This window comes from Pecten maximus, chromosome 13 (genome assembly GCF_902652985.1).
Source record: "Pecten maximus chromosome 13, xPecMax1.1, whole genome shotgun sequence".
Classification (NCBI taxonomy): Eukaryota; Metazoa; Mollusca; class Bivalvia; order Pectinida; family Pectinidae; genus Pecten; species Pecten maximus.
Genome location: NC_047027.1, coordinates 21,599,987 through 21,612,962, shown reverse-complemented (window position 1 = coordinate 21,612,962; position 12,976 = coordinate 21,599,987).

Genomic DNA, 12,976 nt, shown 5'->3' with positions numbered 1-12,976 from the left:
ATACAGGTACAGTAAACACGATACGAGATACAGGTACAGTTAACACGATACAAGGTACGAGATACACGATTCACGGAGGCCAAATGATACAAAATCTAAAAATTCAAAATACTTTTAAAACGGTTTATTTTCATTGTATGTGAAATAAAACGTTATTTTAAGATGTTTGCAACGTTAGAAGCTCAACTGATCGGTTAAAGAAGGGAAGCGAAGAGAAATCGAATAGAAAACGAAGAGAAATCGTAGGTAAAACGTACAAAAGCGTTCGTCAGAACGAGAACATGTCAGCGATCATTTTCTTGTTGGAAATCCCGTGTTTTGATCTTGATCAAATCTAGTTATTAGGGATTTCCATTTCGGATGGAAATCACTATTGTTATTGTTATGTTTTTTCTTATTATTATTATTATTATTATTATTATTAACACTTTTTTTGTGAACAAAATCTCTCAAAAACGAATGCAGATAGAACGTTCATATCTTAGTACATGATAGACAATATCAAGTTGTCGATCTTGGTGCAATTTTATGTTCATACGTTCAACGGTCAAGGTCACAGATCTATAAATAGAAAATTTTTGGACGTTTTTTGAACGATCATAACTTCGTAACGGATCGTTCTATTTCGTTCCCGTTCAGTGTGTTATGTAGATCAGGGACAGAGCTAACTTTTCTCCATGCCATCTTATCAGAGAATATGTCAAGGTCATGACCTCGCCAAGGGGTAAAGAAAATATCGAAAAAAAAATTCTCAATCTGAAAACTGTTTTCATCCCACACGAAAGAGTATGATGCACTGAGACGAAATATGAACTTTTTTTGATCGTCGGATGAAAAATGACGGAGATATGGCACTTTGAAAATTTCGAAGTGTTTCCCGCCAAAATTCAAAAAACGGCAAAAAATGACTAAAAATTTTTCAGCTCCTTCATTTATACACATACAGATTTGATATTTGGCACAACAATAGCATGTAAGAGTAGCTACAAAAAATACTATTTTTCATTGACCTTGACCTTCATTCAAGGTCAAATTATCAAAAAAACTAAAATTCAAAAAAAATCTTTTGAGTCAGGCTCTTTTTCTGTTCGTTTTATTCCCTGAACAATCAGTGCATCTTGTAGATCATGGTCGGCACTAACTTTTTTCTTATATATGTTATCAAAAAATATCTCAAGGTCAAGGTCTAAGAATGAGGTCAAATCAAGGTCAAACATTTTAAATTCAAAATTACTAATTTTTTTATATGAATCGGAAAGTGCATGATTAATCATGACAAACGGTGCAAGTTTTATGGTCGTGCGATAAAAAATGACGTAGAAATAGCACTTAGAAAAATGTTTCTTTTTCCCGCCAAAATTCAAATTTGTCCCAAAAATGCACTAAATTTCCTTTTACTCATATATCTTTACACATACAGATTTGATTTTTGGTACAGTGATAGCTTGGTCAAAGGGCTATAAACTTAATTACTTTTCATTGATGTTGACCTTGGCTCAAGGTCACAAAGGTCAAATGATCAAAAATCGAAAATTTCAAATTTTCAAAATATTTTCATTGTATGTGAAAGAAAACGTTATTTTAAAGATGTTTGCAACGTTAGAAGGTCAACTGATCGGTTAAAGAAGGGAAGCGAAGAGAAAACGAATAGAAAACGAAGAGAATCATAGGTAAAACGTACAAAAGCGTTCGTCAGAACGAGAACATGTCAGCGATCATTTTCTTGTTGGACGGGAGAGACGATAAATGTTACAGGATACATGATACAGTACGGGATACACAATACATGGAACGGGATTCACAGTACAGTAAACACGATACAAGGTACGAGATAAACGATTCACAGTACAGTAAACACGATACAAGGTACGAGATACACGATTCACGGTTTAGTAAACACGATACAAGGTATGATATACAAGTACAGGTAACACGATACAAGGTACGAGATACAGGTACAGCAAACACGATACAACGTGCGAGATACAGGGTACAGTTAACACGATACAAGGTGCGAGATACAGGTACAGTTAACACGATACAAGGTACGAGATACAGGAACAGTTAACATGATACAAGGTACGAGATACAGGTACAGTAAACACGATACAAGGTACAAGATACAGGTACAGTTAACACGATACAAGGTACGAGATACACGATTCACGGAGGTCAAATGATACAAAATCTAAAAATTCAAATTCTTTTAAACCGGTTTATTTTCATCGTATGTGAAAGAAAAAGGTTATTTTAAAGATGTTTCCAACGTTAGAAGGTCAACTGATCGGTTAAAGAAGGGAAGCGAAGAGAAATCGAATAGAAAACGAAGAGAAAACGAAGAGAAATCGTAGGTAAAACGTACAAAAGCGTTCGTCAGAATGAGAACATGTCAGCAATCATTTTCTTGTTGGAAATCCCGTGTTTTGATCTTGATCAAATCTAGTTTTATTTTATTTTTTGTTTTTGTTTTTCACCTCCGGATTAAGAGAAAAAATGAGATTACAAAAGTTAATTCCCTGCTCCTTAACATATCTTCTGAATGTATCAACCTTGTCTGTATACATCTAACATCATAAAATTTATTTTTCTCAATATGATTCTGTTGAAACTCAAATTTCCAATTTTGTATATATATGTATGTGTTCTTGTTCTCAATGTACATATCATGTTCAATATCTTCTGCTGCTCACAAGCATATTTCCTTTTACACATCCCGATTTGCCACAATTTCATTTTCCAAGTCTATATATTTGACAATGGGTAATGGTTATATAACTCATAGAATGGCAATCGGTACTTTTTACTCCAAAGCCTATGGTAGAGTTTTATTGAAATATTCATATCTTTTATTCTCTTATTATACATTTTATGTGATTTTTACAAACATCTTAAAACAAAATTTCACCAAGTTTGCAGGCTTACTAAATACATTTTTGCTTTCACATCTAAACAATATAAATTTCATGTAAATCTTGCTATTGCTTTTACTACAACATATGGACATTGAATCAAATCCTGGTCCTGAGCCAGGGGAACTCTCAATTTTTTATTTAAACATCAGAAGTATACGGAATAAAATTGATTATATAGAGAGTATTGCAGGTGAGTATGATATAATTTGTTTAACTGAAACCCATCTTGATGCTTGTTTACCAACAAGTGATTTATCTATGGATGGTTTTTACTCCCCTTTTAGACTTGATAGAAATTTTGCAGGAGGTGGTATAATGGTATATATTAATAATGCACTTAAAGTCAATACATTAACTGTTTTAGAAACTCCTGGTCTTGAAGTTATGTGGTTTGAAGTGTTTCTTCCTGAAGGGAGGAAAATCATTATAGGAACTGCTTATCTGTCAAATTATCATGATGCAAATCATTTTTGGAATATACTCCGTATCTCTTTAAACTACGTCAAGGACATTACTGATGAAGTTATATTGTTGGGTGATCTAAATGTAGATTTGCTAACAATTTCTCAAAATCATGTTTTTGCAGATATTATTGATACTTTTAATTGACTAATGTAATATCAGAACCTACCCGAATAGGTCCTACAAGATCAAGTTTACTTGATCCTATTTTATTATCAGATTCTCTTACTTGTATAGACTCTTCTGTTATTGAAACTGATAAAGATTTTACGGATCATGAAGCTTGTGTTGCTTACATTGAAGTTCCTTTTAAAATAAAACCTGTATTTAGAAGACGAGTATGGCTATATAAAAGAGCAAATTTTGAATTATTTAATGATCTTATCAGGAAATATGATTGGAACACTCTTTTTACAAATTGCAATTCAGCAGATTCTGCCAGTGTAGAGTTTACCAAAGTTTTCCTTGATTTTGCTAATACATGTATACCAAATAAAGAAGTTACTATTAGGCCCAAAGATAAGCAATGGATGAATTCTGATTTGAGAAAAAATATGAGAATACGTGATAGGTTGAGGAAAATAGCGATAAATTCCAAGCATCCAAGGGACATAACAAATTTTAAACGACAGAGGAATAAGGTAAATAACATGAAAAAATTTGCAAGAACATCATTTTATGATAATGTAGGTGATCTTATTGATTATTATTATTCAGGAGATCCTAAAAACTATTGGAAGCTAATAAAGAGACTTATAAATAATTCAGGGACAGAGTCTATCCCTACTCTTATAGACCCAAACACTGGTCATTTATCTGTCGATGATAAAGAAAAGTCAAATTTATTAAATGAATATTTTTGTAGTATTACTAATATTGATGATAATAATAGTGAAGTGCCTATCTTAGAGCCAAAAACTAACAGCTCTTTAAATTCCTTATTAGTTACTTCTAATGAAATTTGTGATGTTTAAAAAAATTTAAAGCTTGGAAAAGCCTCAGGTGAAGATGGTATAAGTCATCATATGCTTAAATACACAGCAAATACAGTTTGTAAACCCCTTGAACTACTTTTTATTTTTTCTTTATCTACTTGTATTTTTCCAAATATATGGAAAATAGCTAAAGTTATGCCCTCTTTAAAAAAGGAGATAGGCATTCTATATCAAATTATCGTCCCATATCTCTTCTCTCTACTGTTGGGAAAGTGTTAGAAAGGGTTATTTTTAAGCACTTGTATAATTATTTTTTTGAAAATGCATTATTTTATCGGTTTCAAGCAGGATTTATGCCTGGAAATTCAGCAGTATGCTAACTAATTGAAATTTATCATAACATTTGTCTAAATCTAGAAGAAAAGAAACATACTTGTATGATTTTCTGTGACATTTCGAAAGCCTTTGACAGAGTCTGGCACAAAGGTCTTCTAACAAAGTTAAATTCATATGGTATTTCAGGTAACCTCTTGCCCTGGTTAGAAAACTATTTATGTAACAGACAACAAAAAGTATATATTAACAGTTCATCTTCTGATGCTGGTATGATAATGGCTGGAGTTCCCCAGGGCTCAATTCTAGGACCTCTTCTTTTTTAATATATATTAATGACATAGCTGATGAACTTGAGTCAACAGCACGTTTATTTGCTGATGACACTTCTCTTATAAAGTCGTCTTCTTCATGCCGAGAAATTGAATTAGTTTTAAACAGAGATTTAGAAAAATTAAATCAGTGGGCAAAAACTTGGCTTGTTTCTTTTAATCCAAATAAAACTGAGATAATTTTTATATCAAACTCCGACAATATTGAAGAAAATCTTGATTAAATTTTTTATGGAACCTTTTTAAATTTTAGTAGTTTACATAGACATCTTGGAGTCATATTTAATTCAAATGCTAAATGGTCTGACCACATTGATGAGATATACAAATCAGTAATGAAAAAAATAAGTGTTTAAAGGAAAATTAAATATATGTTAAAACGTGATGCTCTTTTAAGAATTTATAAGTCATTTATTTTACCTGTTCTGGAATATGCATGTGAGGTTTGGGACGGATGCTCTCAAACTGACTCAGAAAAGTTAGAGCAGGCTCAGCTTGAAGCAGCTAGAATAATAACTGGTCTACCATCTTATACAAGAAAAGAATTTTTATATTTTGAAACATCTTTGGAACCACTTTCAGACAGAAGAGCTAAAAGAAATCTTCAATTACTTTATAAAATAAAAAATAATATGACTCCAAGTTATCTATCTAACGTATTACCTCCTTCAGTGGGCAATAATAACCCTTACCCTTTAAGAAATAAGGACAATTTCAGGAATTCCAAATTACAGACTCTCTTCTACAATAAACTCCTTCTTTCCCTCTACTTTAAGAAACTGGAACAATTTAGACGACAATGTTAAATCCCTTTCTCTTTCTTCTTTCAAACTAGCTCTCTCTCAACCTATTTCTACTAGTCTGCCTTGCTACTATAATTATGGTGAAAGAAAGTTTAATATAATACATACAAAATTAAGATATAAGTGTAATTCTCTTAAGGATGATCTTTTTCGTGTAAATTTGACAGAGGACTCTATTTGTGTAAACTGTGGTAACATTTGTGAAAATGCGCATCATTTCTTTTTTGAATGTCCAATATATGCTACTGCTCGTGCTGAAATGTTCCAATATTTTAATGATTTAAATATACATGTAAATTTAAATTTGTTATTATATGGTAATGAAAACTTGGCTTTGGAAGTGAATAGTTATGTATTTGGATATGTGCAGTCTTTCATAAAGTCCAGCAGAAGATTTTGAATATATATACTTGTATCTCTTTATTATGTAAATGTACATTGTATGTTAAATTATCCATTTTTCCTCCTAAATGTTACATGATTTACTATATATTATACCTATGTCATTACTTGTAAATATTAACATGTTGAGTGGAGAAGGCTTCATAAGTTGTAACAACTTGTGCCTGATCCTTTTGTTCTTGTTTAGACAATAAATATGTTTAAAGTAAAGTATATACAAATCCGACGGGGAGTGTCTACCCGAAGGGCGTAAGGACATGGCTGGGGTATGTTTTATAGTGATACATGGCATTTTAACATACTATCGGAAACATGATGATACCCACGCGCTTCATTTAATTTGCCTTGGTCCAGTTGGCATTCATCAGCCCATAACTTCCAAATGGAAGAAGCTCAATGCTTAAGTATCACACAGTCGCGACTTTGTGTACTGACATTCCCCGACGGATTCAGATATCGGAGAGAGTTTCCCCGTCGGATTTTTTTCCTGTCATTATAATTAGCCAAATAAGGTACTTTATAGCTGTAATCCAAACAAATTGTTGATTAGTAATAGTTTATTGTAGTCCATGTTTAATGCCAAAGCTCTGTCCATCGTGTTTTGATCGCGATTATTGGGTATTTTTGACAAAAATCATATCAAATTCGTCGTTTGACAGTAGGGCAGCCGGATAATATTGAGCATCAATCAAACACGGCAAATTTATGTGATTAACGAATTACTGATATTGTTGTGTGAAATCGAGTGGTGTACCATGGCAGGATTGAGTTATCGTATCTGTATGACGATGTTGTCAGACAGAACAGCAACGACAGGAATAAACGTCTGTATTGCTCCGAGATCTAACCGATAACTGAGGGCTAAAACATAGGTAATATAAAGGTACGAGGCCTTCCGGAGGATAACTACCCGGAATCCTCGGAACCGTACGTAAAATACAGTGCTGTTTCACAACATTCCTCCCCGTTTACTAAGAGTGTGATACGTTATAAAAGACCAAAGGTCAGCATGAATTCTAAACAATAAAACTACAGTACTACATTGTAAAGTATACTTGCACTCTGAGGAGGCTACTAAGAGGTGACCAGAGCTGATGATAACATCGTGTCGTTTTTAAAGTGTATATAAAAACTATGATTCATCACAGCTAAACTATTAAAAAACAGCTAGTAACAATAGTCCAAGTAATGTTGTCAAACCTACAAAGTTTATGTTTGTTCTAAAACTTGAACTTGATCTGAATGCATGTACTTGTATCTAAAAATACAACATTTACAAATGTGAACTAAAATATCAGATTTTCTAAAACCGGGACTATGTACAGCAAATTCCCACCAAGCATGTTTTTGAAACCTAGTACAAAGTTGTGTACTGCATTAAGACTATTGTACATGGCGGGTACTACTGGAAAATATAGAATTGGAATTGGTGGAGGAGGCAGTGTGGTTGGTACATGTACTTGATAAGGAACATATGCAGGTGGCGATGAAAGTGGGCGAGGTGGAAAGCCCGGTACACCTTGATGAGAGATATATGGCGGTGGTGGTAGAGGAAAGAAGCTGGTATTAGCATCAGACTTTAGGCAGCTTCTTTGATCAGGAGAATGAGGAGAATGATAATGATGATGAGGATGTTGATGAGTTGGATGTTTTTGCCGCTTTTGACGATAATCATGCCGAGTTTGACGTACATCACACATGTTACTTTTCTGGTCTTGTAAAGATACGTTCGCCGGCAAATTTATCTGGATCTTCTTTTTCCTGTAGACTTTTCTCCTCCTCCTCCTTTTTTTCTTTGCTTTTATGGCATTGTCCAAAGCGCTTTCGATACTTTGTATGTTGTTGTTCTGTGTCTGAATAGATTCATCTTCCCTTCACACCTTTGCTTCAACTATCTCATCTTTGTTTTCCCCTGTGGTGTCTTTCTCGCTTTCGCTGCCTGTCCCAGTTGGTACACTTTCTCTCAACAACCTATACTCTTGAACGATTGCAATCGCCTCCTCTACTGATTTGGCCAATTCGTTGTCTACAACTGTATAGTAGTCTTCCTCTTCCATCACAGTTTTCAGGAACATGGTTATAGCTGTACGTTTGATGCTATCCTCCCCACACCTCCAATAAACAGCTGTAGCTAAATTTGTGATTCTATCAGAGTAACCATCAAATGATACAGCTCTTTTCTACATATAGTCACAAGTTCATCATAGGTTAAAGAATGCATATTTAAAACGATAATTAGAGTACCAAGTTAAGGACTGAGTATCCCTAGCTACAGATTATGATACAGACAAAAATGAAAATGTACAATACAGTATAAGAACTCAGATAAATATGTACATCAGAGTATCCGACATTGCACTACACCTGATTACAAATATTTACAACACATGGGGAAAATTCAGATAGCCATGCACGTCAGAGTATCCGACATTACACAGTATTCGATTACAATAATGAAAAAATACCAACAATTTACAATACAAGCACGGGTATCAGAAAACTTCACACGTTAGAAAATCCGACATTGTATGATATCCGATGATGTGTCTTAATATGAACAAATTTAAGTACAGAGAAAACATGTCAAAAGTTATTGCTGGGCATAAAGTCACATATAATCATACTACGTTTGCATAACGGCTGATGAGATTACCCCACCTAACCACATACACAAAAGCTAAACATGTATTGAAATCAAATATGGCGCCTCGTTCCGTCCGTGAACACAATTTAAGTGTATTTGATGTATGAATACAACAATATAGTATCAGCTTCCTCCCCGCCTAAAAAAATGCAGGCGAAAATGAATCATACAAAAAGTAAGCTGACACAGCAAAGTGTACAAAATAATTTTAAAAAATCACAGAAAAAATGTTAAGAATACCTGTGTGACAAAAATGGATTAAATAATCCAATGTAATGAAGTAAATATTTACAAAAAAAGCAACTTCAGTAGACAACTAGTGTTAGCGATTTGAAGCATCCGAGTCGACAATAAAGCTAGCTGAAACAAGAAGTTCTTTTGGAGAATGTATAAAATATGTACACTAAATGACACAGGTAAACTGTACAATAACATGAATAATAAATGCACAGAGTAAAGTGACCTTTCAATTCAAACAAGTGACAAGGCATCGGCTAGTACCAACGAGTGATTAGCCAGTGAAAACAGCTCACGTACCGAACCAAAGGTAAACTGATCAGGTATAGTTCCTATGTGTACACGAAGGAATTTGTACAATCTACATTATCCTCAAAAATTCAAAACTGAAAAATCATACAAAGTAATTACAATGGTCACAAAAGGACATTTCAACCGGAAACAGAACTGTACAAAGCCGGGAAACATAAAAAATGTGCATACTGCAAAAAGCTAATGGGAAAACTAAACAATGATTCCAACAGAAAAACATACAGTGTATAAAAAATCGATCACATCTCACTCGATTTCCGAGGGTTCAGGCATATAAAATCCCGATTCTGACACCAATGTTGTGACATCGAGTGGTGTACCATGGCAGGATTGAGTTATCGTATCTTTATGACGATGTTGTCAGACAGAAAAGCAACGACAGGAATAAACGTCTGTATTGCTCTGAGGTCTAACCGATAACTGAGGGCTAAAACATAGGTAATATAAAGGTACGAGGCCTTCCGGGGGATAACTACCCGGAATCCTCGGAACCGTACGTAAAATACAGTGCTGTTTCACGACAATATGTATAAAGGAAATAGCGTAGAATTCCGTGGGTATGTTAAAATGCCACGTATCACTATAAAACATACCCCAGCCATGTCCTTACGCCCTTCGGGTAGATACTCCCCGTCGGATTGGTATATACTCCCCGTCGGATTCGTAACTTCCGGTATCACCCGGTGATATAGACCGACCCGCATATGTTGGTCTATTGACCGCACCTTCTATTAATAACTTACTAGAGAGCGCTAGCAATGTGTATATACTCAGTGTGTCTGTCTACCATACCATAACTATACAGATTTCATGTTCTGACAACAAGATATACTCCAGGTTCTGACAACAAGCTATACTCCAGGTTCTGATATATCATTCTTCTACCCAGCAAAACAACGAAAGCAGCTTTAAAACACTCATTATGTCAAGGTAACGTGTTTCTTTTTACTTGTTATATTGTATCGTTTTGTTGTTTGTTTGTTTGTCAATACGATCTGTTGATTCTTTGTGTTGTTTACAGTGTATGTCTATTGTTTCTTTTTGTATTTTCATATTTCTTCTTGTTGATGTTTATTTGATTATTTATATTTGTTGTTTATATTTGTTAATTGTGCTTGGTATTTCTTGTTCTTGTCATTTCTGTTTGTTTTCTAGTTTTATTGTGCATGTTTGTTTTATTTTGCTGGTAATATATTTGTTCTTTTTGTTGGTTTCCTCTTGTTCTCTATTTTTGTTGTTTTTTCTTCTTTTTCTGTTGTTCTTCATAATTGTTTTTTTCCTTTTTATTTTGTTCATCTTTATTATTTATGTTTGTTGTTTTATCTTTGGGGCATTATACATAATCAATAGACAAATTATAACGAATTATGTTTTGATAGTTGATTACTGACTACAAATGTATCTGTCAATTGTCGTTAGAAATATCTAATAATATCAATTGCAAAACTAGAATACGTTACTTACTTATATACATTGTATTTGTGATTGGGAGTCGTGTCCGACATTTCTAAGTGAGTGAAAGACGAGAAGATTAACACAAATTTCCTCACTTAAAAATCTATTTAAATAATTTCTATCGTGGTACAAAAATTATATTATCGTTAAAAATCATAAAAAAACCAATATACGAAGTCTGCGGCAAATAATACATACACAAATGTATCCGCACAGGCCATGTGTTGACATGTGCAGTAGCAGCAGGAAATGCACAGTTTATCATAGTTCGATCAGAAACGAAGTCCTGAAATTAATTCACGCGTTACCCGGCCATAGTTGTGATTTCAGGTGTGTCAGATAGTTCCACCTGAACGCACATGGTGACCTAGATAACTATACAGAGACGCCAGCTTGGGTATAATTATCCAATGACGCCTCGGTTTTTCTTTGATCTTTTGTTTGCGATATATTGCATACTATGTTATATTTCAAATATCACATGGCATTTCTGATTGGTCCATGCCTCAGTCTTGAGGCGGGGCCAATTTCAAATGTGGGCGTGACAAATGAACAAAGACAGGAAATACATTTTAAACAAAATTTAATGAAATACGAGTGCCATTTAGAAACGTTCTTTGTTGTCTTCTTTCTTCACCTTGTATGCACGTACAGCCGTGCTGCGATGTTCCGTCCTGTCCATAATGAGTTGTTCATCAAAACCTGACGAAACAGAATATAAAACCCTGTTCAGTATATTTTAACAGATCAGTTAAAAAAAACCGCGTTCATGATTACATATAAAATTCCAGTCATTTAAAAAAATGGTTACATAGATTACGCCAAATGTAACCATACATTTTCGTTGCACAAAAATCTTATCATAAACAAAATAGTGATGAAATGATAATAGGACGAGTGGATAAAAAATACTGATTAACCGATTCATCAATGTATTTAAACAATTTCATGGACTTTGAAAAGATTCGTGACATCATGAACGTCAGATTTGTGACATCATGAACATCGAAATGTACGAAAAATATTTCATTTCATAATTTGTTCAAACGATTTGATTTTCGACTTACCTGCTTGGTAAAGGGAAGTAGCGCAGGTCCTCTTTCCGGAGCGGTTTGTGTAATTTCCCTCGAATCCTTCAGTCTTTCACATGTTTTTTCACATTACCATTCAGTTTATTTACAACAATTGGTTGAGTAAATTTCTTGGTATCATATAATCCAATGTCAGTAGCTACCGTGTCACTATCTTCCAGTTCATACTCATACTTGGTCGAGGTCGGTGAAACACATCAACATCAATGATCAGTACATGATCCGCCATGGTTGACCGTCTCACTAGAAATGAATAGGCTACTGTGACAGAAAATGAAACGTGTCAGAAATTGGCGGGAAACATATCACAGTGACAGGTTCTGATCAATTTTATAGCTCCACCCCTAGGCACGTGGGTGACAAAACCTCGGCTGTCATTGGATAAAACAGATACAAAATGGGTACTCGTGACGTATCGCATATATCACACTCGTACTACGCACTCGTGTGATATATCCGATACATCACTCGTACCCATATATGTATCTATTACTTATCGCACTGCTTTAATCATCAAAGGGATTATGTAAGTTCTGTTTGTCAACATCAATACTGCTGGATCTTAATAAAGACGGATTTCAAGATAATCTAATAACAAAACGAAACAAAAACTGGATATTTCCCGTGCACGAAATTGTAAACAATTCAACCAAGACGTACGATGAGTATTGTGTTGACACATTTTGTTTAAAAATGAAAATGATGTTTTCAACTTCGGGATAACCGGTACATTTTACATAGGTTTTATGATATCGGGACCAATATTTTACTTCGGAATAACCGAGTTTTTCGAATTGTCCGAGTTTTTATTACTAAGAAAAAGAAGGATTTTGGCCGGGACCGGAGTAATACTTCGAGTTGAACGGGGTTTTCGAGTTAACCGAGTTCGAGTGAACGAAGTTTGACTGTAGTTGCATATCAGTCAGAGGTATAATAAGGCCTGTAGGATACTTGTTGATATACCAATGATGACGATTGAAGTGAAATATATTACATCCACCTATACCAATCACTCTTGTTGGTCCTGATGTCAGCACGCGGGGAATCTTCCTGATAAA